The following is a 24,299-nucleotide window of genomic DNA, read 5'->3' as shown; positions in this document are numbered from 1 at the left end:
TGTTTGCACGACACTCTATAAATTAGGGGTGTCGATTAATCGCAGGTAACTCATACGATTAACTCAAAAAAATTAATCACGATTAATCACAGTTTTAATCGCACTGTTAAATAATAATAGAATACCAATTGAAATTTATTAAATATTTCTGGATGTTTTTCTACAAATCAAATATACTGATTTCAGTTACAACACCGAATACAAAGTATACAGTGCTCACTTTATATTATTTTTTATTCCAAAATTTGCACTGTAAAACCATAAACAAAAGAAATTCACCTCATACAAGTACTTTAGTGCAATATATTTATCGGGCATGCGCAACTTACAGATGTAGATTTTTTTGTTACATATCTGCACACAAAAACAAAACAATGTAAAATTTTAGTGCCTACAAGTCATAGAAGATTAGGATTGGAAGAGACCTCAGGAGGTCATCTAGTCCAACCCCCTGCTCCAAGCAGGACCAACCCCAACTAAATCATCCCAGCCAGGGCTTTGTCAAGCCAGGCCTTAAAAACCTCTAAAGATGGAGATTCCACCACTTCCCTAGGTAACCCATTCCAGTGCTTCACCACCCTCCTAGTGAAATAGTTTTTCCTAATATCCAACCTAGACCTTCCACACTGCACCTGGAGACCATTGCTCCTTGTTCTGTCACCTGTCACCACTGAGAACAGCCTAGCTCCATCCTTTTTGGAACCTCCCTTCAGATAGTTGAAGGCTGCTATCAAATCCCCCCTCACTCTTCTCTCAGTCCACTCAGTCCTACTTCTTGTTCAGCCAATCTCTCAGACAAACATGTTTGGTTTACATTGTTACAATGTTTGTTTACATTTTCAGGAGATAATGCCGCCCACTTCTTATTTACAATGTCACCTGAGAGTGAGAATAGGCATTCACATGGCACTTTGCTTGCTAGCATTGCAAGATATTTACATGCCAGATATGCTAAACATTTGTATGCCCCTTCATGCTTCATCCACCATTCCAGAGGACATGCTTCCATGCTGATTACACTCTTTAAAAAAACAATGTGTTAATTAAATTTGTGACTGAACTCTTTGGGGGAGAATTGTATGTCTCCTGCTCTGTTTTACCCACATACTGCCATATATTTCATGTTATAGCAGTCTCGGATGATGACTCAGCACATGTTGTTCGTTTGAAGAACACTTTCACTGCAGATTTGACAAAACGCAAAGAAGGTACTAATGTGAGATTTCTAAAGACAGCTACAGCACTCAGATGTCTTAAAAGAGCAACACTCCGATGCAGAAACTACAGAACCTGAACCACCAAAAAAGGAAATCAGCCCCGACTTTCCCCCCAGCTCCTCACCCACCTTGGCGGCCCTGCTGATCACTTCTCCCACTCCCTCCCAGCGCCTCCCAGCCGCCGCGAACAGCTGCTTCATGGAGTGCAGGTCACCTCTGGGAGGGAGGCGGAGGAGCGGGGATGGGGAGTGCTCGGGGGAGGGGGCAGAAAGAGGCAGGGAAGAGGTGGGGCAGGGGCGGGAGTTTGGGGGAAGGGGTAGACTGCAGGTGGGGCCTGGGGCAGGGCAGGGTCGAGCACCCATGGGGTAGAGAGGACATTGGCACCTATGATGCTTTGTATGTCCAAAACAATCAAAAGCTAATGTATTAGACAAAAAGGTAATGCTAGGGGGCGTGATATAAACAGACTCTCAAAAGTTTGTGAGCCAGCCTGTCTATTCCATCCAATTTCTTCAATTAAGGGAAGTCAGAAAAATTGTCTCTAATTTAAAAGCCTTACAAACTAAAAATAAAAATATTATGAAAACAATTCAGCAGTTAAAACTCTCAGTGTAGAATGTTCCCTTTAAAAAATGTCAGGGAAACAGTTAAACCCTGGTTTAAAAAATTAATTTTAACACAACTATCTTTCACACACACAAACAAATTTGATGGTACTAGTAGATCTCTTTTTCAAAGTGGGTGAAAACTTTTAAGGGAAAAGCTAACACAATTTCTGCCACTGATAAGGCACTGGTTAAACAGTTGTTCTCTCTCTGGGGGCTCCCAGAAAGAATAAAATCTAGTCAAACAACCCACATATTAAACATATGGTCGCTTAGGTTTGTTTATAATTGTTAGACATTCAGCAACAATTCCACATCCCATACCACCCATAGTTGTCTAGGATGGTGGAATAAAGAAAATGTATAAAAGTTCTATCGTGCAAATTAAATAGAGTTGTACCCGGGAAAAGATCTGCCCCCACAGGTGTCAAGTAGTCCTACAAAAGCCAAAGATGAATTCCAAGTTCTGGTTGGGCTGCTTCTCCCAATCAGCAGTCTCAATAGAGTGATCACCAGTCAGGGCCCGGCAAAAACATTTGATTTGGGCCTGAAGCTGGGCAAAACCGTACGTGCTCTGTATATAGAACAAGAAGCCCTCGCTGAAAGGAGTAATCAAGATGCAACTTTTAGAACTAATATTCAGTTTCACATCAATCAAGATCAACAGATGGAACCTGATGCAATGGTAACAGTCACAGCATACGAAAACTGTTTATATAGGATATCATAGGGCAATTTAATAACCAAACTATGGGACAATGTTCCCTTTTTGGATGGAATCAGTTAAACTTCTTTAACAATGTATAATGCTCCCATGCCTATGTCTTGCCTGTGTTGAATAGATATTCAATTGGATAAAGGTAAACAAAAACAATTGTGTTAAAGGTGGTGATTAAAGAAATATGTCTTAAATATAAAAACAACAAGGAGTCCGGTGTCATCTTAAAGACTAACAAATTTATTTGGGCACAAGCTTTCATGGGTAAAAAACCCCAGTTCTTCAGTTATCACAACTTTAATAGACTTACACTGGGGGAAAAAAAAGATAAACAGTTATTAAATTGGTATAATTGAGGAAGGTCTCTTAAAGAGAAACAAAAGAATTGAGATATCTTGCCATATGTAATCAATTATCCCTAAGTATTCTAAGGAAATAGGCATTTGTGACAGCACATCCTAACCATAAGTCATGTTGTATAAATGAAAACTATATTGTGTTTAATTTCTTGCATGTGTCATTCATTACTTCACTGCCAGCATTTTTTTAATGAATTAGCTATGGTCTCCACAATGTAAGATTTAAGTATGAACAATACAGGAAATCACTTTACTGATCTTATTCTTATCATTATGTAGATTGATTTTTCTATTATTTCGATTGTTTGTCTGTATTAACTAAAGTTTCTATGTGTGCTTCACCAAATTTTATCTTCTAAATCAAATTCCAAGTAGAACCTGTTATCTGACCAGTATGTTGAAACCTAATAAATAATCAGTTGTAACTGTAATAATAATTCAGACTACAAAGAAGAGAAAACCATTGTCTTAGATGATTTGTAGGTGCAATTTATGTATATGCAACTTCAAAGGAACTTTTGGAAACAATAGTTATTAATGCCAAACTGTTTATTCAAGGAAACATAGTTTCATAGAATATTGAATAAAACTGTAGTTGTCTAATATGTATTGAAGGCCACAATGTTCCCAAGTGCACCCGTGTAAATATCTTTGTTTAAATGCTAACTGCTAAATGCTAACATAATGGCTTCATGTTAACCGTTTATTCAATTACAGAAGTACTTCTGCAAAACTGACTGTAAAGTCAAACGAAACAAATGTTTGTATTATTGACTATTGATATTCTGTCTACGAAGACAGACACATATTAGTCTAGCAGTGATGATTTAGGATTCACAATACAACAACTGTAATTAAAACAGGGATTCAGATCAGTGACCTACTTACCCCATGTCCTATAATTAGCCAATAAAAATCTATTGTGAATTAAAGGGACAACTTCAAATTAGCTATTTCACTATTAAATCTCAGATGCAAACTAACAATCAGTAATTTACAAATCATTTACAAGTTACAACCTCATTGGGTTTAGACAAAGCATTGTCCCTTGTCACCTGCATGGATCCCCTTGAATCATCACCATCACTCTCTGTCCCAGCTTGAACACCCCCCATTCAACCAGGCCAAACTCACCATGATCAGGGTGTTCGCTGAGATGTGTGCTTGCCAAGGGTCAGTGAGAAACTGATTGGTATGTTACAAGAGGTGTATTTACTTTTACTGTAATGTTTCAATGCTGTAACTGAACTAACAATCATGCTTCTGTGTATTGTTTCTTGTGCTTCTACAGACCAAAGCACAGTACGGAGGACATGTTTCAGGCAGAGATTGACTCCCCTGAGGAAGAAAAAAATAGAATGTAGGGAGTGGAGAGAAATGGAAAGGCGGGGCAGAAAGGAGAATCAGGAGCTCATATAAAAGGCCCATGAGCGGATGATAAAAGTCATGGAGGTGCAAACAGAGATGCTGAAGTCCCTAATCATGCTACCGTCAGAATAGATGTGTACTCACCCTCCCCACCACCACCAGCAGCCAATACAGAACTGTGTTCCATGCCCTCCCCAAACTCCTCCTCCCCATTTCTTGCAAATTCCTGGAACATCTTGATACCCCGTTCACTCCACCCCTTCAGACAGCTTCCAAAATGATAGCTGGACTTGCGGGCAGCTGTGAGAGCCTGCACTGCTATCTCCCTTTCCACCAAGCCTTTTGAGTGTGTTTATGGGTGTTTAATAAAAACAAACTCTCTGAAAGATAACCAATTTTTATTTGTGTCCTACAAATTGTGATTGCAGCTGCTAGTAAAACATATACCTGTAGTTTAATCATTTGCTTACTACAAATCCCACTGAGGAATCATCACAATTGTTAGGCAAACAAACAAAATTCAAATTAATGAAGCATGGTAGATTGCTGTCTAGAAATACACATGACTGGTTCTCTTTCTCAAAATGTTGCCTCAAAGCCTCCCTGATTCGAATTGCCCCCCACTGTGCCCCTCTAATAGCCCTGGTATCAGGCTGCTCAAAATCAGCAGTCAAGTGATCTGCCTCAGCACTCCACCCCATGCAAACTTTTCACTCTTTGCCTCACAAAGATGATGCATCATGCAGCAGGCAGTTCTGACCACTGGAATGTTTTCCTCACTTAGATCTAACCTGCCATAAAGGCATTGCCAGTACGTTTTTAATCTACCAAATGCACAATCCTTGGTCATTCTGCACCTACTCAGCTTATTGTTGAAATGCTCCTGGTGGCTGACCAGGTTTCCAGTGTAAGGCTTCATGAGCCATGGGAGTAAGGGGTACGCTGGGTCTTCCATGATCATTATGGGCATTTCAATGTCCTCCGCTGTAATCCTGGTCTGGAAAGAGAGTCTCTGCTTGCAGCTCTCTGTACAGGCCAGCGTTCCTGAAGATGCGTGCATCATGCACCTTCCCAGACCATCCTGCACCTTCCCAGACCATCCTGCATTGATGTCAGTGAATTGCCCACGATCATCAACAAGCACCTGCAATACCATGGAGAAGTACCCCTTTCTATTGAGGTACTCCGTTGCAAGATGGTCTGGGGCCAAAATTGGAATATGTGTTCCATCTATTGGCCCACTGCAATTAGGGAATTCCATTTCCACAAAGCCATCCACTATTTCACACACATTGCCAAGAGTCACAGTCCTTTGTAGCAGGATGTGATTAATAGTCCTGCACACTTGTGTTAACGCAGCCCTCACAGACAACTACCTGACTCCAAACTGATTAGCGACCAACCGGTAGCAGTCTGGAGTCGCCAACTTCCACACTGCGATCGCCACACACTTCTCCACTAAGAGGTGTCCTTGTGCATCAGGGCTGGGGCAAGCTCTGCACACAGTTCCAGGAAGGTGGCTTTAATGGGAGGCAGGTATCATAGACCAGGGGAGGCTGTGCCCAGGGCTGGCCCTACCATGTGGCGAACTGAGGCAGCTGCCTCAGGTGCCACACTGGGTGGGGGGGCGCCACCAGGACCCAGAGTGTAGAAAATTGTGTCTGATGCTGGTGCATATGTATTCTCTCAGCTCTAGATGCACAGAGATGGTGGAGTGCTGTGCTGGAGGAAGGAGGGCACAAGAGACATGGCAGGCAGGCAGGAGAAAAGGTGAGAGGGAATAACAGAAAGCAGCAGGAGGTACAGGGAGAGAGAGGAGGAGGAGCCTCTTATGTACCTTTCTAGCACCCCCAGGAGCCTGGACTGATTAACACCAGCTTCTCAGGGAGCTTCCTGTTTCCTGCTGCTTCCCTGAACCCACTTGAGGAGAACAGGCAGTCAAATGAAGTAATAGGAGCCAGTTAGGCCCTTAAGATGCTAATATCTTCCCCCACTCACGCCCTGCTACCAGCCTGCTTATTTGTTCCCTTCAGCTGAGTGTTGAGAGCCACTATAGCTGGCAAAGAACAGCAGTCATGAGTGAAAGAAGAAAACACCCCTCTGGGGCAGCATTCAGAAAAAGAAAGAAAGCAAAGGAAGCTTTTCTATCTAAGCAGGAAGGAGCTCTCCTGAGAGACATAGACACAAATGTTCACGGTGAGCCTTCCGACCGCAGTGAGGATGTGAGTGGTGAGGAGATGCCTGATCTTCCAGTCAGTCAGAGTGCAGGTGACCTGGCAGCTACTGCAGCATCCATATCTCCATCTCAAATGGATGTAACCATGCGCATTCCTGAAGAAAAGTGTAGATCAGAGAAGAGTGTAGTGGAGGCGCAAGAAACAGCTGCTGCTGAGTTTAGTTCCTTAAGTCTAGATGATCCAGGACTGTGGACCCACTTGAGCAGTAGCCTGAGGGACTTCCTTGTACTGCATGGGCCACAGCAAGTGAAAAACTTCATGTTCCCCAAAGACAATGAAAATAGAAGTTTCCATCCATCATATTACTGGCGTGAAATCCCCAATGGTGGCAAAGTGGAGAGGCCATGGCTTATGTACTCAAAAACCCAGAATGCTGCATACCGTTTTTATTGAAAACTCTTCCAGTCTAATGTTCCAGCCACATTGGGTTCCACAGGAACAAAGGACTGGAAAAATCTGGCTACAAATCTGGCATGCCATGAGAAGGCAGCAAATCACCAGAGAGCATTCCATAGGTGGAAAGAGCTTGAGATGAGACTAAGGTTAAAGGCCACCATAGATGATCAGCATCAAGAGAAGATTGCATCAGAGTCTCTTTACTGGCAAAATGTTCTGAAAAGGCTCATTGCCATTGTGAGAATGCTCGCTACCCGAAGTCTAGCACTGCGTGGCACTTCAGATCAGCTGTATATGCCAAACAATGGAAACTTCCTTAAAATTGTGGAGCTGATGGCTCAATTTGATGCTGTACTCGAGGAGCATCTAAGAAGAGTCACCTCCCAAGAAATGAACACACACCACTACCTTGGAAAAAGAATTCAAAATGAGATCATACAGTTACTGGCAACAAAAGTCAAAACAGAAGATTGTGGCAGATCTGAAGTCAGCAAGATATTACTCTGTTATTCTGGACTGTACACCTGACATCAGCCATACGGAACAGATGACTTTAATGGTGCGCTTTGTAACAACAACAGAACGTAGTGAAAATGTCTCTGCATGTGAACCGAGTGAAAATGTGACTGCCAGAGAGCATTTTCTAGAATTTATTGACAATGATGATACTACAAGTGCTGGTATGACAAATGTGCTTCTTAAAAAGCTGGAAGATATGGGAATTGCGATAGCTGACATGAGAGGTCAGGGCTACAATAATGGTGCCAACATGAGAGGAAAGAACAGAGGAGCACGGATCCGAGAGTTAAACCCTCAAGTTTTTTTTTGTCCCATGCAGTTCTCATTCATTGAACTTAGTGGTCAGTGATGCAGCATCAGCTTCTAGTGAGCCTGCTAAATTTTTTAATGTAATTCAAAGCATCTATATATTTTTCTCTGCATCAACTCATCAATGGCAAAATTTGAAGCAACATCTGGGAACATCCTCTCTGACACTGAAACCACTGAGTGCCACATGATGGGAAAGTCGAGTGGAGGCGATAAAGCCTATCAAACACCAAACTGGGAAGATAGATGATGCCATAGTTGCCATTATGGAGGATAATGCTATGACAGGAACTGTTCATGGGAGAACAGTGGCAGAGGGAAATGGAATCACCAGAAACGTACAGAACTTCAAATTTCTGTATGGCTTAGTGTTGTGGCATGACATACCGTTTGAAATAAATGTTGTAAGCAAGAGACTCCAAGGTGTTGACCTTGAGATATCTGGAGCAATGGAACAACTGGACAAAGCAAAGTCATACCTACAGTCTGACCGGTCAGATGAGGGATTTCAAAACGTTCTGAAGAGTGCACAGAAGTTGTCAGAGGAAGTTCACGCTGAAGCTATTTTCCCACCCATTCAAGAATACAAGAGTCACCGAAGAAGACGACATTTTGATTATGAGGCACGGGATAATCCCATAAGAGACCCCAAACAACAATTCAAAGTTGAATTCTTTAACCAGGTGCTAGATTGTGCAATACAGTCAGTTGAAGAATGTTTCATGCAGCTCAAGAAACACAGCAGTATATTTGGGATGTTTTATGATATTCCAAAACTCCTCACTATACCTGAAGAAGACCTACACCAGCAATGCAGGGCACTAGAGACAGTGTTGACACATGATGACATGCGCGATACTGATGCAAGTGATGTAGAAGATGAACTGAAAGCCCTTTCAAGATACATTTCAAACAGGATCAACTCTAAAGGCTGTTCTGGAATATATGTGCACATTTGGAAGACTGGACAAATGACCAGGGAAGAGTATTAAAATATTGCTCAGGCATGCAGGAGTGAAATCAGGAAGGCCAAATCACACTTTGAGTTGCAGCTAGCAAGAGATGTTAAGAGTAACAAGAGGGGTTTCTTTAGGTATATTAGCAACAAGAAGAAAGTCAAGGAAAGTGTAGGCCCCTTACTGAATGAGGGAGGCAACCTTGTGACAGAGGATGTGGAAAAAGCTAACGTACTCAATGCTTTTTTTGCCTCTGTCTTCACGAACAAGGTCAGTTCGCAGACTACTGCACTGGGCAGCACAGCTTGGGAAGGAGCTGACCAGCCCTCTGTGGAGAAAGAAGTGGTTCGGGACTATTTAGAAAAGCTGGAAGAGCACAAGTCCATGGGGCCGGATGCGCTGCATCCGAGAGTGCTAAAGGAGTTGGCGGATGTGATTGCGGAGCCATTGGCCATTATCTTTGAAAACTCATGGCAATCAGGGGAGGTCCCGGACGACTGGAAAAAGGCTAATGTAGTGCCCATCTTTAAAAAAGGGAAGAAGGAGCATCCAGAGAACTACAGGTCAGTCAGCCTCACCTCAGTCCCTGGAAAAATCATGGAGCAGGTCCTCAAGGAATCAATTCTGAAGCACTGAGCAGAGAGGAAAGTGATCAGGAACAGTCAGCATGGATTCACCAAGGGCAAGTCATTCCTGACTAATCTAATTGCCTTCTATGATGAGATAACTGGCTCTGTGGATGAGGGGAAAGCAGTGGACGTGTTATTCCTTGACTTTAGCAAAGCTTTTGACACGGTCTCCCACAGTATTCTTGCCAGTAAGTTAAAGAAGTATGGGCTGGATGAATGGACTATAAGGTGGACAGAAAGCTGGCTAGATCGTCGGGCTCAACGGGTAGTGATCAATGGCTCCATGTCTAGTTGGCAGCCAGTATCAAGTGGAGTACCCCAAAGGTCGGTCCTGGGGCCAGTTTTCTTCAATATCTTCATTAATGATCTTGAGGATGGCATGGATTGCACTCTCAACAAGTTTTCAGATGACACTAAACTGGGAGGAGAGGTAGATACGCTGGAGGGTAGGGATAGGGTACAGAGGACCTAGACAAATTAGAGGATTGGGCCAAAATAAATCTGATGGGGTTCAACAAGGACAAGTGCAGAGTCCTGCACTGAGGACAGAAGAATCCCGTGCACCGCTACAGACTAGGGACCGAATGGCTCAGCAGCAGTTCTACAGAAAAGAACCTAGGGGTTACAGTGGACGAGAAGCTGGACATGAGTCAACAGTGTGCCCTTGTTGCCAAGGCCAATGGCATTTTGGGATGTATAAGTAGGGGCATTGCCAGCAGATCGAGGGATGTGATTATTCTCCTCTATTGGACATTGGTGAGGCCTCATCTGGAGTACTGTGTCCAGTTTTGGGCCTCACACTACAAGAAGGATGTGAAAAAATTGGAAAACGTCCAGCGGATGGCAACAAAAATGATTAGGGGACTGGAACACATGACTTATGAGGAGAGGCTGAGGGAACTGGGATTGTTTAGTCTGCGGAAGAGAAGAATGAGGGGGGATTTGATAGCTGCTTTCAACTACCTGAAAGGGGGTTCCAAAGAGGATGGATCTAGACTGTTCTCAGTGGAAGCAGATGACAGAATGAGGAGTAATGGTCTCAAGTTGCAGTGGGGGAGGTTTAGGTTGGATATTAGGAAAAACTTTTTCACTAGGAGGGTGGTGAAACACTGGAATGCGTTACCTAGGAAGGTGGTGGAATCTCCTTCCTTTGAGGTTTTTAAGGTCAGGCTCGACAAAGCCCTGGCTGGGATGATGTAGTTGGGGATTGGTCCTGCTTTGAGCACGGGGTTGGACTCGATGACCTCCTGAGGTCCCTTCCAACCCTGATATTCTATGATTCTATGATAAGATGACCACCCTCCTTCCAAATGCTTTTGTTGCTCTGCGCATACTTCTAACACTTCCTTTAACAGGTGCTAGTGGAGAACGCAGCTTCTCCAAGCTGAAGTTAATAAAAACAGATCTACGCTCCACAATGACAGAGGAGAGGCTGGTCGGCCTTGCAACCATCTCAATAGAACATGAGCTGGCCCAGACTGTGGACCTTCAGCAGGAAGCAGTTCAAATCTTTGCAACCAAGAAGGCATGGAAAGCACCACTTTGATTATTCAAACAGATAAAAATGCCAGTGTTTACTATGCAGACAAGAAAAGTTACATTTGCTGTTCAGGCATTTGAAAGTTAAGTTTCAGAGTAGCAGCCGTGTTAGTCTGTATCCGCAAAAAGAAAAGGAGGACTTGTGGCACCTTAGAGACTCACAAAGTTATTTGAGAATAAGCTTTCGTGATCTACAGCTGACTTCATCGGATGCATGCAGTGGAAAATACAGTGGGAAGATTTTATATACACAGAGAACATGAAACAATGGGTGTTACCATACACACTGTAACAAGAGTGGTCAGGTAAGGTGAGCTATTACCAGCAGGAGAGAAAAAACAACAACTCATCATCAAGGATCTACAACCCATCCTGAAGGACGACCCATCACTCTCTCAGATCTTGGGAGACAGGCGAGTCCTTGCTTACAGACAGCCCCGCAACCTGAAGCAAATACTCACCAGCAACCACACACCATACAACAAAAACACTAACTCAGGAACCTATCCTTGCAACAAAGCCCATTGCCAACTGTGTCCACATATCTATTCAGGGGACACCATCATAGAGCTTAATCACATCAGCCACACCATCAGGGACTCGGCCACCTGCATATCTACCAATGTGATATATGCCATCATGTGCCAGCAATGCCCCTCTGCCATGTACATTGGTCAAACTGGACAGTCTCTACGTAAAAGAATAAATGGACACAAATCAGATGTCAAGAATTATAACATTCAAAAACCAGTTGGAGAACACTTCAATCTCTCTGGTTGCTCGATTACAGACCTAAAGAGGCAATTCTTCAACAAAAAAACTTCAAAAACAGACTCCAATGAGAGACTGCTGAATTGGAATTAATTTGCAAACTGGACACCATTAAATTAGGCTTGAATAAAGACTGGGAGTAAAGACACAAAGTAAAACTATTTCCCCATGTTTATTCCCCCCCGCCCCTATTCCTCACACGTTCTTGTCAACTGCTGGAAATGGCCCACTTCGATTATCACTGCAAAAGGTTTTTTTTTCTCTCTCTCTCCTGCTGGTAATAGCTCACCTTACCTGATCACTCTTGTTAGAGTGTGTATGGTAACACCCATTGTTTCATGTTCTCTGTGTATATAAAATCTCCCCACTGTATTTTCCACTGCATGCATCCGATGAATCATAGAATCATAGAATCATAGAATATCAGGGTTGGAAGGGACCCCAGAAGGTCATCTAGTCCAACCCCCTGCTCGAAGCAGGACCAATTCCCAGTTAAATCATCCCAGCCAGGGCTTTGTCAAGCCTGACCTTAAAAACCTCAAAGGAAGGAGATTCTACCACCTCCCTAGGTAACGCATTCCAGTGTTTCACCACCCTCTTAGTGAAAAAGTTTTTCCTAATATCCAATCTAAACCTCCCCCATTGCAACTTGAGACCATTACTCCTCGTTCTGTCATCTGCTACCATTGAGAACAGTCTAGAGCCATCCTCTTTGGAACCCCCTTTCAGGTAGTTGAAAGCAGCTATCAAATCCCCCCTCATTCTTCTCTTCTGCAGACTAAACAATCCCAGCTCCCTCAGCCTCTCCTCATAAGTCATGTGCTCTAGACCCCTAATCATTTTTGTTGAAGTGAACTGTAGCTCATGAAAGCTTATGCTCAAATAAATTTGTTAGTCTCTAAGGTGCCACAAGTACTCCTTTTCTTTTTATGAAAGGAAAGTGTTACTTAAAATTTTTGAACAAGGCATTTTAAGTTGTTAGTTCTCCTTCATTGGGGTAGGTAGCAGAGCAGTACCATGAGAGGAGCAGAACAGGAGGAAGGCAGAATTGAGACCTTTCAAAGTTTTGGCCCAAGCGAGGGGTAATGGGGGCGTCATTTCAGCTCCCCGTCTTAGGTGGCTGTGTCTCTCCAAACAGCCTGGCGTGGCCCCACCCACACTCCGACCCCAGGCACTTTCCCGCAGTGCAGTTCCTTCCTGCTCTTCCATAGTAGCCCAGGTTGGCTGGGGCTGGGGTGGGCTGGTGTTGCAGTTCCACCGGGACTCGGGGCAGCTGGTGCTGGAGCTGGGGCCACGCTACCCACCTGGCACTTGGGGCGCTGGGACCATGCCACCCACAGCTCTGGGGCTGGTGGCACTCCAGGGCTGGGGTTGGGGGCCCACCCAGAGCTCTGGAGGCCTAACCAGAGCTCTGGAGCTGGGGCAGGGGGTCTGGGGGCCACAGTGGGGGTGCTCTGGGCCCCTGCAGGGGAGGGAGGGTAGAAGGGGAGGGTGAGGAGCAGGGCCTTGGGCAGAAGGGGAGGGGCAGAAGGGAGGGGCCAGGGGTTAGCCTCCCCAATGGCCGGTTCACCAGCTGCCCGTGGTGGCTTTCCACATCCAAAAGTTCTGCAGCCACTGCTTGTCAACCCAGACTTGCATAACACTGAGATCCCTCCATTCAGAAGCCCACAGAGTGCTGGGATGGAAACCAATGCATCATGGGACACTGAGCCCGCCCCATGACGTCCTGTGATCCTCTCCGCCTTCCCAGAAGTCCTACCTGCAGAAGGTGGAGAGTAGCACCATGGGATAGCTACCCACAGTGCACTGCTCTCTCTGTTGATGTTAGAGCACCAATTGTGGACACGCTTTACAGAAAGAGGGAGCGTAGTGCGAACACGCAATAGTGATGTTATTATAGCGCTTTTCGATGGTCCACATAACTTTTGTTGACAAAACTCTGTAGTGTAGACCAGTGGTTCTCAAAGCCAGTCCCCCACTTGTTCAGGGAAAGCCCCTGGTGGGCCGGACCGGTTTGTTTACCTGCCGCGTCCGCAGGTTTGGCCGATCGCGGCTCCCACTGTCTGTGGTTCACCGCTCCAGGGCAATGGGGGCTGAGGGAAGCGGCGTGGGCTGAGGGATGTGCTGGCTGCCATTCCTGCAGCCCCCACTGACCTGGAGCGGCGAACCGCAGCCAGTGGGAGCTGCGATCGGCCGAACCTGTGGATGCGGGACAGGAGCTGATGGCAGGATGCTGCATTGCCAATGCTCATGCTCTTATCAAGAGTTTCATGCTATTGGGTGATTTCCTTTAGCCCCAGCTCCGGGAGTCCTGGAATTTTGTAAGAATCGCAGCTCCTTTAAAAAAAACAAAACCAAAGGCTGTTTCCAGCCTTTGGGCTGGGGGGGGGGCTGGAAACGCGACCCCCAGAGGCTCTGTTAAGTCAGCAGACAAGGAGCGGTGGCTGCTACTGTCAATCGGATCAATCGCGGCATTTGAGCGGCTGGATCCCGACGCAGGAGCAGCGGGCGCGCCCCGTCACCCGGGCGGGCCGGGTGTGCAGGGCGGCTCGTGAGGGGAGAAGGGAACGCCCCGGCTAGGAGCAAGGAGCAGAACCATAGAGCGCGGCCTCCGCGGAGTGCTAGACAGGCACGTTCTCGGTCCCTTCCAGCCGCCCCGTCTCGGTGCTTGCTGGCAGTAGGGCACGCGCGGCCTTCTCATTGGCCCGGAAGACACCCGCTCCAGACCCGGAGACGCAGGCACGGGGCTGCCGGAGTCGAGCGCCGGGAAGCGCTCATCGCTGCTCGGTCAGTGGCCGGCCGGGAGGTAGGCGCCTGTCCCCGTTCCCAGCTGCTCTGCCCCTCAGCACCGCCGGTGTCCCTGCCCCCCGCACCGCTCCCCACCCTGAGCGCCCTCCGCGCCTATCCCCCGCACCCCTCCCCACCCTGAGCGCCCTCCCCGCGCATCCCCCCTCCCCTCCCCACCCTGAGCCCCCTCCTCGCCTATCCCCCGCACCCCTCCCCACCCTGAGCGCCCTCCCCGCGCATCCCCCCTCCCCACCCCACCCTGAGCCCCCTCCTCGCCTATCCCCCGCACCCCTCCCCACCCTGAGCGCCCTCCCCGCGCATCCCCCCTCCCCACCCCACCCTGAGCCCCCTCCTCGCGCATCCCCCGCACCCCTCCCCACCCTGAGCCCCTTCCCCGCGCATCCCCCGCTCCCCACCCCACCCTGAGCCCCCCTCCTCGCGAATCCCCCCTCCCCACCCCACCCCACTCTGAACTCCCTCCCCATGTATCCCGCACCCTGAGCCCCCACACCCCACCCCACCCTGAGCCCCCTCCTCGCATATCCCCCACCGCACCCCACCCTGAGCCCCCTCCCCGCGAATCCCCCCTCCCCATCCTGAGCCCCCTCCCCACGTATCCCGCACCCTGAGCCCCCGCCCCCCTCCCCACCCTGAGCCCCCTCCCCGTGTATCCTCCACCCCACCCCCGAGCCCCCTCCCCGTGTATCTTCTGCACCCCTCCCCACTCTGAGCCCCCTCCCCACGTATCCCCACTCTGAGCCCCCTCCCCACATACCCCCCACCCCCGTACCCCTCCTCCCCTGAGCCTCCTCCCCCTGCACTCTTCCTCACCCTGAGCCCCCTCCCGACATATCCCCCAACTCTTTCCCCACCCTGAACCCCCTCCCCACGTATCCCACAACCCCTCTCCATTCTGAGCCCCCTCCCCATGTACCCTTCCAAACCCATATCCCTACTCACCCTGAGACCCCCCTGGTATCCCCTAAATCCCATACCCCCCACCCTGAGCCCCCTCCCCCGTATCCCTCCCCACCCTGAGCCCTCTCCGTACATACCCTTCCAAACCACCATAACCCTGAGCCCTCTCCCTATGTATCCCCATACCCCTCCTCACCCTGAGCTCCTTCCCCACCTATCCCCCAAACCCCATATCCCTCCTCACCCGGAGCCCCCTCCCCACGTATCCCTAAATGCTGTAACCCTCCCCATCCCCACATATTCCCAAACCCTGTATCTCTTCTCACTCTGAGTCCCCTCCCTACTTTTCCCCCAAAACCCTGTATTGCTCCCCATCTTGAGCCCCCTCTCCATGTATCCCCAAATCCCCATATCCCTCCCAGTCCTGAGTCCTCTCCCCATCCACGTATCCCCCAAGCTGCATACTCCTCCTCACCCTAAGCCCCTGTCCCTTGCATCTCCCTACCCCCAGCACTTCCACACCCTGAATCCCCTTTGCCAAGCCCCCTTCCCATGTATCTCCCAAATCCCCTTTGCTACACCTCATTCTGAGCCTACACCCATGTGTCCCCCAGACCCAAGTCCCTCCTCACCCTGAGCCCCCTGTTCTTGCATCCTCTTGCCCCATGGATCCCCCATCCTGAGCCCTGTGTCCTGCCTCTCTTCCTGAATCTCCTGTATCCCCAACACATCGTGTCTCCTCTTCTCACCCTGTGCCCCTTATATCCCTGACACTTCCCTTTCCCTGCTTCTGTCTTCCCACAACGTGCCTTTCCCCTCACCCTATATATCCTGCTGTCTCAATATCCCTTTCTCAGCCCCTCCCATTCCCTGCACCTGTAACCTTCCTCTTCCTTTCTCAACCCCTTGCCCCATCTCTTTCTCCAAAGATCCCCCTCTTAGCCCTGGCTAACTCCCTTCCCCCATATGTCCTCCTTGACCCTAGCCTCTCCCCCCTTCGTTTCCTCCCCCCCATCAGATTATATTTCCTGCACACCCCTTCACCTCATTCCTTCTCCTCCCCCCCCCTTCATCCTCTTACTTGTTCCTCTACGCATTCCCTTCATCCCCATCTTACCATCTCCCATCTTTCTTGTCCCCTCGCCCCCCTCCCCTGGGATAATGAGTGTTTGTGGCTCTTGTAGTTCCCCTTTTACCAAGAATAATAATAATAGTCCTAAACACATCTTGCTTGCCCCTTCTCACTGACAATCTCAAAGTGCCTCACTAACATTAATGAATTGAGTCCCATGTCGCAGTCTGCTGCTGTTGTAATAGTTTTTGGGGTTAAATTCAGTGGTAGTTGCCTGGCTTGCCAGAATTTGAATTTGCTGTTATGCATTCCACCTGCAGTTTTCAGATTTGACCCTAAAGTCAAGTGCATAATATTATTTTCATTTAAAAGAAAAGTATGAAGAGAAGTCTCCAAATTTGTTTCATAATTTGATCACTTTGTTCATCCCCCATGTGCTTCTATCGTTCCCTTTGACATCTTCAGCATAGTTACAATATTCCAGGCTGTGCATGCTCTCATACATGTGAACGTACATATCTGTTACTGGGCTAAACTGCATAATAACATCCTTGTTCTCAGAAATTGTTTTCTCTGTCCTGTTTCTTTTGTGACTTGCTTAAAATGTGCAGGTTTGAGACCTCTTAGGTGATTTCCCTTCCCCGCCCCACCCATACCAGGGACTGCACAAATCACTGATGTTTTTTTTTTAAAAAAGCAAGACTGTTTCTTTTTTGTTTAGATGAGTTAATCCTAGCTCAAATTGTGGTATGGGTTTTGTTAAATACTGTAGTTAACTAAATCTGTGTAGAAAGAAGACAGTAGGGAAGGGCCAGTTCTTTTCCTTTGAGCATAATAAACCTCTGAAATGTTTCAGTCTTCGCCAGGTGGACTTCATTTTTCTTCTCCAGTCCCTTTATCTAATGACGAAGGTAATTTGGCAGTTGCTGATTAGCTGGTGAAGGTAATTCGGCAGTTGCTGATAGGCTGCAGTCTCTTAGAGGTGTGTTTGAAAGAGCACAGATTTAAGATGCATTATGGCTAGTGTGTATGCTGAGTTAGCATAATGCAATTGAATGTTATTACAGTTAGTGTTTTCACTGTTTTATCTTGGATTCAGAAAAATAATCTTACTGCAATATTTTGTTTCCATAAAATTTTATGGAGATGGCTGTGTCTTTTAAAAAAAAAAAAAAAAACAAAAAAAAAACCCTGTGGCCTTGCTGGTGATGCATAGCATCAAGCAATCTGGCAGATCCAGATCCTTGGTGATATAAAGCCAACCACTGTATCTCTCTGACTATTGCTCCTTCTAGCCCGCATTGTAGGGAACATTTCAGGGGGCAAAGGGAGTTGGGCCAAGATAATCTCTGGCTGCAGAATGGCACCTTATGGCATTGGCTGCTGGACATAAGAGCCTTAAGAATGCTGTAACTTGCACTGGGAGCCAGCTGGCTGCAGGATAAAGAGAATGCAAGTCACATGAAGTCATATTTGCCCCAGTCTTGTGCCTACTGTAGCCGATGTCGCTCTTTTTTCCTATGGTCTCTGTTTTGTGTGTCAATTCAGTTAATCATTGTCCAAATAGCACCAGGGTCACCAAATGGTCACCAAAATGCCCAAGACAGACTGACCAGAATTAAATAAGAACTTAATTGTGTTCCTGTCTGGGTCCCCGCTTCACGAGTCAGCTTTTTTCAGAGCCCTGAAAGACTGGAGCTACTCCCCTTTTCCACAGATTTGTTTTCTGTTCCTTCTAATTTTTAGTTCTCTCTCTTTCTGAAATTTAAATACCTTTATTTAATACCAAGAGGAATGCAGTTGTGTCTTTTCAAACTTTACTCACTTTGGCGCTCACATTGAGATTCCCTTGTCTGATGAACTTGCTCTGCCCTCTGAAATATTGGAAATGGGAGTATCTCTGTATTCATGTTCTATATCATGGCTTGTCTTTTCCCACATGTTTATCAGGTTTCCTTAGGCCTTGGGTTCAGGGTTGCATAGAATTTTTCAGTCTGTCTTTTTTCTGCTCTGTAAGTGTTGGATATTTGGTAGAATGATCTCAAGTTTCAATCCTTTTGAAAGGGAGGTGATGCAGTTCTAGAATTTTTCTCTGAGGCAGTATTGATAACGACAAAACGGTTAGTACTGATCAAAATATATCCATGGCAGAGAATGTCCCCGTTAGTCATGTTAGTTCCTGGCAAGCAACTCTATGCCTGAAGATTACGAGATGCTCAGTTCCCCTTGGATAATGTCATAAGAATGGCCATACTGGGTCAGACTAACGGTCCATCTAGCCCAGTATTGTCTTCTGGAGTTGCCAATGCCAGATGCTTCAGAGGCAATGAATAGAACAGGGTACAGAGTAGCAGCCGTGTTAGTCTGTATTCGCAAAAAGAAAAGGAGTACTTGTGGCACCTTAGAGACTGACCAATTTATTTGAGCATGAGCTTTCGTGAGCTACAGCTCACTTCATCGGATGCATACTGTGGAAAATACAGAAGATGTTTTTATACACAAGGACACAGGATAACTTATCAAGTGATCCATTCCCTATTGTCCAGTCCCAGCTTTTGGCAGTGAGAAGTTTAGAGACACCCAGAGCATGGGATTGCATCCCTGATCATCTTGGCTAATAGCCATTGATAGACCTATCCTCCATGAACTTATCTCATATTTGTTTGAATCCAGTTATACTTTTGGCCTCCAGAGTATCCCCTGGCAATGAGTTCCATAGGCTGACTGTGCATTGTGTGAAGAAGTACTTCCTTATGTTTGTTTTAAACTGGCTGCCTATTAATTTTTCCTTTTTTGAGATAGGAAGACCAGAACTGCATGCAGTATTCAAAGTGTGGGTGTACCATGGATTTATATAGGGGCATTATGATATTTTCTGTTTATCCCTTTCCTAATGGTTGCTAACAGATTGTTAGCATTTTTTTGACAGCTGCTGCACAATGAGCAGATGTTTTCAGAGAACTATTTACAGTGACTTCAAGATCTTTCTTGAGTGGAAACAGCTAATTTAGACTCCATCATTTTGTATATATAGTTGGGATTATGTTTTCCAGTGTGAATTACTTTGTATTTATTAACATTGAATTTCATTTGCCATTTTGGTATCCTGTTACCCAGTTTTGTGAGACCCCTTTGTAACTCTTCAGTCTGATTTGGATTTACGAAATTATTCAGGATATTTATTGTGTACAGACTCTGCCACCTCCCTGTTTACCCCTTTTTCCAGATCACTTATGAATATGTTGAATAGTACTGGTCCCAGTACAGATCCTTGGAGGACCATTGTATTTACCCCTCACCACTGTGAAAATGGACCATTTATTCCTACCCTTTGTTTCCTATCTTTTAACCAGTTACTGATCCATGAGAGGACCTTCCTTCTTATCCCATGACTGCCTACTTTGCTTAAGAGCCTTTGGTTAGGGACTTTGTCCAAGTACACTATATCCACCATATCTCTCTTGTTCATGTGTTTCTTGACCCCCTCAGAAAATTCTAAAAGATTCGTGAGGTATGATTTCCCTTTTTCAAAAGCCGCATTGACTCTTCCCCAACAAATTGTGTTCATCCATGTATCTCATAATTCTGTTCTTTACTATAGTTTCAACCAGTTTGCCTGGTGCTAAAGATAGGCATATTGCCACTTCTGGATCCTTTTTTAAAATTGGGGGCATTGCAATAGCTATCCTCAGTCATCTGGAACAGAGGCTGGTTTAAGTGATAGGTTACATACCACAGTTAATTTTGCAATTTCATATTTGAGTTTCTTCAGAACTCTTAGGTGAATACCACCTGGTCCTAGAGTCTTATTATTGTTTAATTTATCAATTTGTTCCCAAACCTCCTTTACTGACATGTCAATCTAGGACAGTTCCTCAGATCTGCCATCTTAAAAGAATGAGTCAGGTGTGGGAATCTCTCTCACATCCTCTGCAGTGATGACCGATGAAACGAATTCATTTAGCTTTTCCACAATGGCCTTGTCTTCCTTCAGTGTTTCTTTAGCACCTTGACTGTGTGGTGGCCCCACTGATTGTTTGGCACACTTCTGATGTATGTAAACAAAAATTCTTTTGCTGTTTAATTTTTGTGTCTTTTGCTAGTTGCTCTTTAAATTCTTTTTTGGACTGCCTAATTATACTTTTTTACTTAACTTGCCAGAGTTTATGCTCCTTTCTATTTTCCTCAGTAGGATTTGACTTCCAGTTTTTAAAGGATGTCTTTTTGTCTCTAACTGCCTCTTTTACTCTATTGTTTAGCCATTCTAGCATTGTTTTGGTCCTCTTACTGTTTTTTGTTTTAATTTGGAGTATGCATATAGTTTGAGCCTCTGTTATGGTGTTTTTAAATGGTGTCCATGCAGCTTTTAGGCATTTCACTCTTGTGACTATTCCTCTAATTTCCATTTAACTAGCCTCCTCATTTTTGTGTAGTTCCTTATTTTAAGTTAAATGAGTATCTACAAATTTTATCTCTTCATCCTGTCCTGAGGTGGCATGTTCCTAGTCAATATTGGGATGGTTGCAAGCCCCCATTTATTATTAGGTTTTATGTTTTTGTAGCCTCTCTAATCTTCCTGAGCATTTCAGTCACCATCACCATCCTGGTCAGGTGTTCGGTAGTATATTCCTATTGCTATACTCTTATTATTCAAGCGTGGAATTTCCATCCATAGTGATGCTATGATCCTGTTTGATTAATTGAAGACTTTTATTATTTTTGACGGTATGCTTTATTTTTTTCCATATAATGCCACTCGCCCACCAACATGAGCTACTCTGTCATTCCTATATGTTTTGTACCCTGGTATTACTGTGTTCCATTGACTGTCCTTGTTCCACCAACTTTCTTGGATGTCCATTATCTCAGTATACTCATTTAATACCAGGCACTCAAGTTCACCCATCTTAGATTTCATGCATTTGTATATAAGCACTTATAAAATGTGTCACTATTTAGTTGTCTCCCTTCATGTGATGTAACTGAATGGGACTCTTTTTCATTTGACTGTCTCTTCAGCTCCTATCTGTACTCTATCAACTTCTGTCCTCTCCTCTTTACTAAGATATAGAGTATACCCTTTAGTAAATCCTCCCTTAAGGAATATGTTTGTCTGAACTGTGTGCTTCTCTACATCTGTCGGCTTTCCCCCAACCCTTAGTTTTAAAATGCCTCTATGACCTTTTTATTTTTACATGCTAGTAATCTGGCTAGTACATCCTTCCTGTCTAAGCTTCTCCTTTTCCAAAAGGTTCTCTAGTTCCTAATAAACCTAAATCCTTCCTCTGAACATGATCATCTCATCCGCACATTGAGATCCTTCAGTTCTGCCTGTCTCACTGGCACTGTGCATGGCATTGCAACCATTTCAAAAAATGCCAACAGGGAGGTCCTGGACTTCAATCTGCTACCTAGCTGCCTACATTTGGCCTCTAGGGCCTCTTCTCTACCTTTCTCTGTGTCACTGGTACTTAAATGTATCACGACCATCACTTAAATGTACCTCCTCCCCAGCACTGCACATACATCTGTCTAGATATCTCAAGGGGTCTGCAACCTTTGCACCCAGCAGGCAATTCACCATGTAGTTCTCCCAGTCATCACAAACCCAACTATCTGTATTTTAATAGTCAAATCCCTGATTACTATTGTCTCTTCCTAATAACAGGGATCCCCTCCGTTGGAGAGGTAACCTCAGTGTGAGAAAATACCATATCATAATCTGAAACTGTGGGATCATTTCCCTCTGCTCTAGCTTGATGTTCTCCTTCCCTAAGACTTCCATCCTCTTCAATAGCACAGTGGCTGTTGGACTGGGTGTGAGACTGCTCTAATGTGGCCCAGAAGGTCTTGTTTGTGTACCTGTCTGTTTCCCTTAGCTCCTTCAGTTCAGCCACTCTTGTCTCAAGCCCATACTTATCTCAGAGGGGAAAGGAGCTGCTTGCACCAAATGCACACATGCCTCCTGCCCATACTCAGGTGATCATACATGCTGCATTCAGTCCACTCTGCTGCTGCCCTTCTGCCTGCATTATTTTTACTCTTGCAGTTTGTGGTTTTTTGGGTTTTTTTGAGGGGGGCATTTATTACTCTAAGTTTATCGTGTAATAAACATTCTATCTAGCTTTCATGCTCTCTCTCTAAACTCCTTGTCAAAACTCCCCTGCTTGCTGCTCCTGTTCACTAGCTCCTCTAGTTGCATAGGAGCTGGCTGTCAGTGTCTGTGTTCTAGAGCTAGGCACTTTGTGCCAGGTACTGTACACCTCTCCCAAAATGTCTGCACCCTTTGAAATCTATTGACCAATTTACTTTTTCCTTTCAATACTGAAATCAGTATGGGTGTCTTCTGCAGTGTTTAAGGGCCTGATTCTCTACTCACACTGTAGAGTAATCAGTGGAGTAATAGTGGTGTAAATGAGAAGGAAAATCCAGCCCTACCATTCTGATTTGGTAGCATCACAGATGCAAATGACTACACAAAGTACAAGGCAGGGGAGAGACTCAAGCTCTGAAAGTGAGAAGGGAATATTACGAGATTAAAATGACCAATTGGAAACATTTACCAGTGCTTTGTTCAGTCTTGTTTTAAATGCATTTGGCTTCCATCCTTTTCCTTTGAAGGCTATTGCTCATTGTATCAGTTCTTATCCTTAGCAAATTTCTTCTGATATTCAGCCCACGTTTTCCTTTTGATGAATGCATCCCACCCTTTTTGATATTACTGTAACAGCAGTCCTAGGCCCTGGCCTTGGAAAACTTGCGCACACACACAGGAGTAGTCCCATATGAATTGCAGTTAAGCATGTGCATAGACCTTTGCAGAACTGAGGCCTTAAAGATAAACTGCAAATCCTTTAAAAAAAGTTTTAAATGTCCTTTATGCTCTTTTATGTTGTATAAAGACTGCTTAAATCAGTGGTTCTCAACCCACAGCCTGCAGTCCTCTTGCGGCCCAATCAGCACACAGCTGCGACCCATGTGACATCCTCATGGCCATACAGTATATATATTGTGTGGATGTGGCCCACGTAACCCACAGAGAGCTGCATATGTGGTCCAGAATGGTAAATAGGTTGAGAACCACTGGCTTAAATTCTTCTGTCAGTTTCCTCTGGACACCCCTCTTTTCCCACTTGGAAGTATCAGATCCTCTCTTCCCTGTGTGGGGCTCTCTGTGCAGCAATTTTTGTTTGTGTCGAGGCACTGTAAAGCTGTAGAAATATCTGTAGTGCTAGCACAGAGAAATCACAATAATTCCACTGTGTTCAGTGCTCTCCGTGCTTGTATCCCTGGGGAAGGATTTGCCCAGTAATTTTTATTGGAACCTATAAAGTTCTCTCCAAATAGCACAGTTCAGGAAAAAGAACAGTGCATCTTTTCATATATATCGTTAATGGTTTTTATTAGGGCTGTCGATTAGTCATAGTTAACTCACACGATTAACTCAAAAATTAATCGTTATTAATCACATTGTTAAACAATAGAATACCAATTAAAATGTATTAAATATTTTTGTGTATTTTTCTAAATTTTCAAATGTATTGATTTCTGTTACAACACAGAATACAAAGTGTACAGTGCTCACTTTATATTTTTATTTTTGATTACAAATATTTGTACTGTAAAAATGAAAGACAAAAGAAATATTTCAGTTCACCTCATACAAGTACTGTAGTGCAATCTCTTTTCCGATGAAGTGAGCTGTAGCTCACGAAAGCTTATGCTCAAATAAATTTGTTAGTCGCTAAGGTGCCACAAGTACTCCTGTTCTTTTTGCGATAACAGACTAACAGGGCTGCTACTCTGAAACCTCTCTTTATTATGGAAGTGTAACTTACAAATGTAGATTTTTTTTGTTTGTTACATAACTGCACTCAAAAACAACCCAGTGTAAACCTT

The 24,299-nt window shown here is 45.1% G+C and overlaps 1 protein-coding gene across 2 annotated transcripts in view; it reads left to right on the top strand.

Annotated features, from left to right (window-relative positions):
- Positions 1-14,077: 14,077 nt before the first annotated feature.
- Positions 14,078-24,299, top strand: part of ERGIC2 (ERGIC and golgi 2) — a 46,777-nt gene continuing 36,555 nt past the window's right edge. Inside the window, exon 1 of one of the 2 annotated variants that reach the window (XM_074942451.1) lies at positions 14,078-14,429. The gene's annotated coding sequence lies outside the window, so the exon portion shown is untranslated. The remainder of the gene's footprint in view (positions 14,430-24,299) is intronic. The other variant, XM_074942452.1, reaches the window with a different exon arrangement.

The sequence above is a fragment of the Natator depressus genome, chromosome 1, assembly GCF_965152275.1.
Source record: "Natator depressus isolate rNatDep1 chromosome 1, rNatDep2.hap1, whole genome shotgun sequence".
NCBI lineage: Eukaryota > Metazoa > Chordata > Testudines > Cheloniidae > Natator > Natator depressus.
The sequence above is the reverse complement of the archived record's forward strand: the minus strand, read 5'-3'. Positions and strand labels throughout refer to the sequence as shown.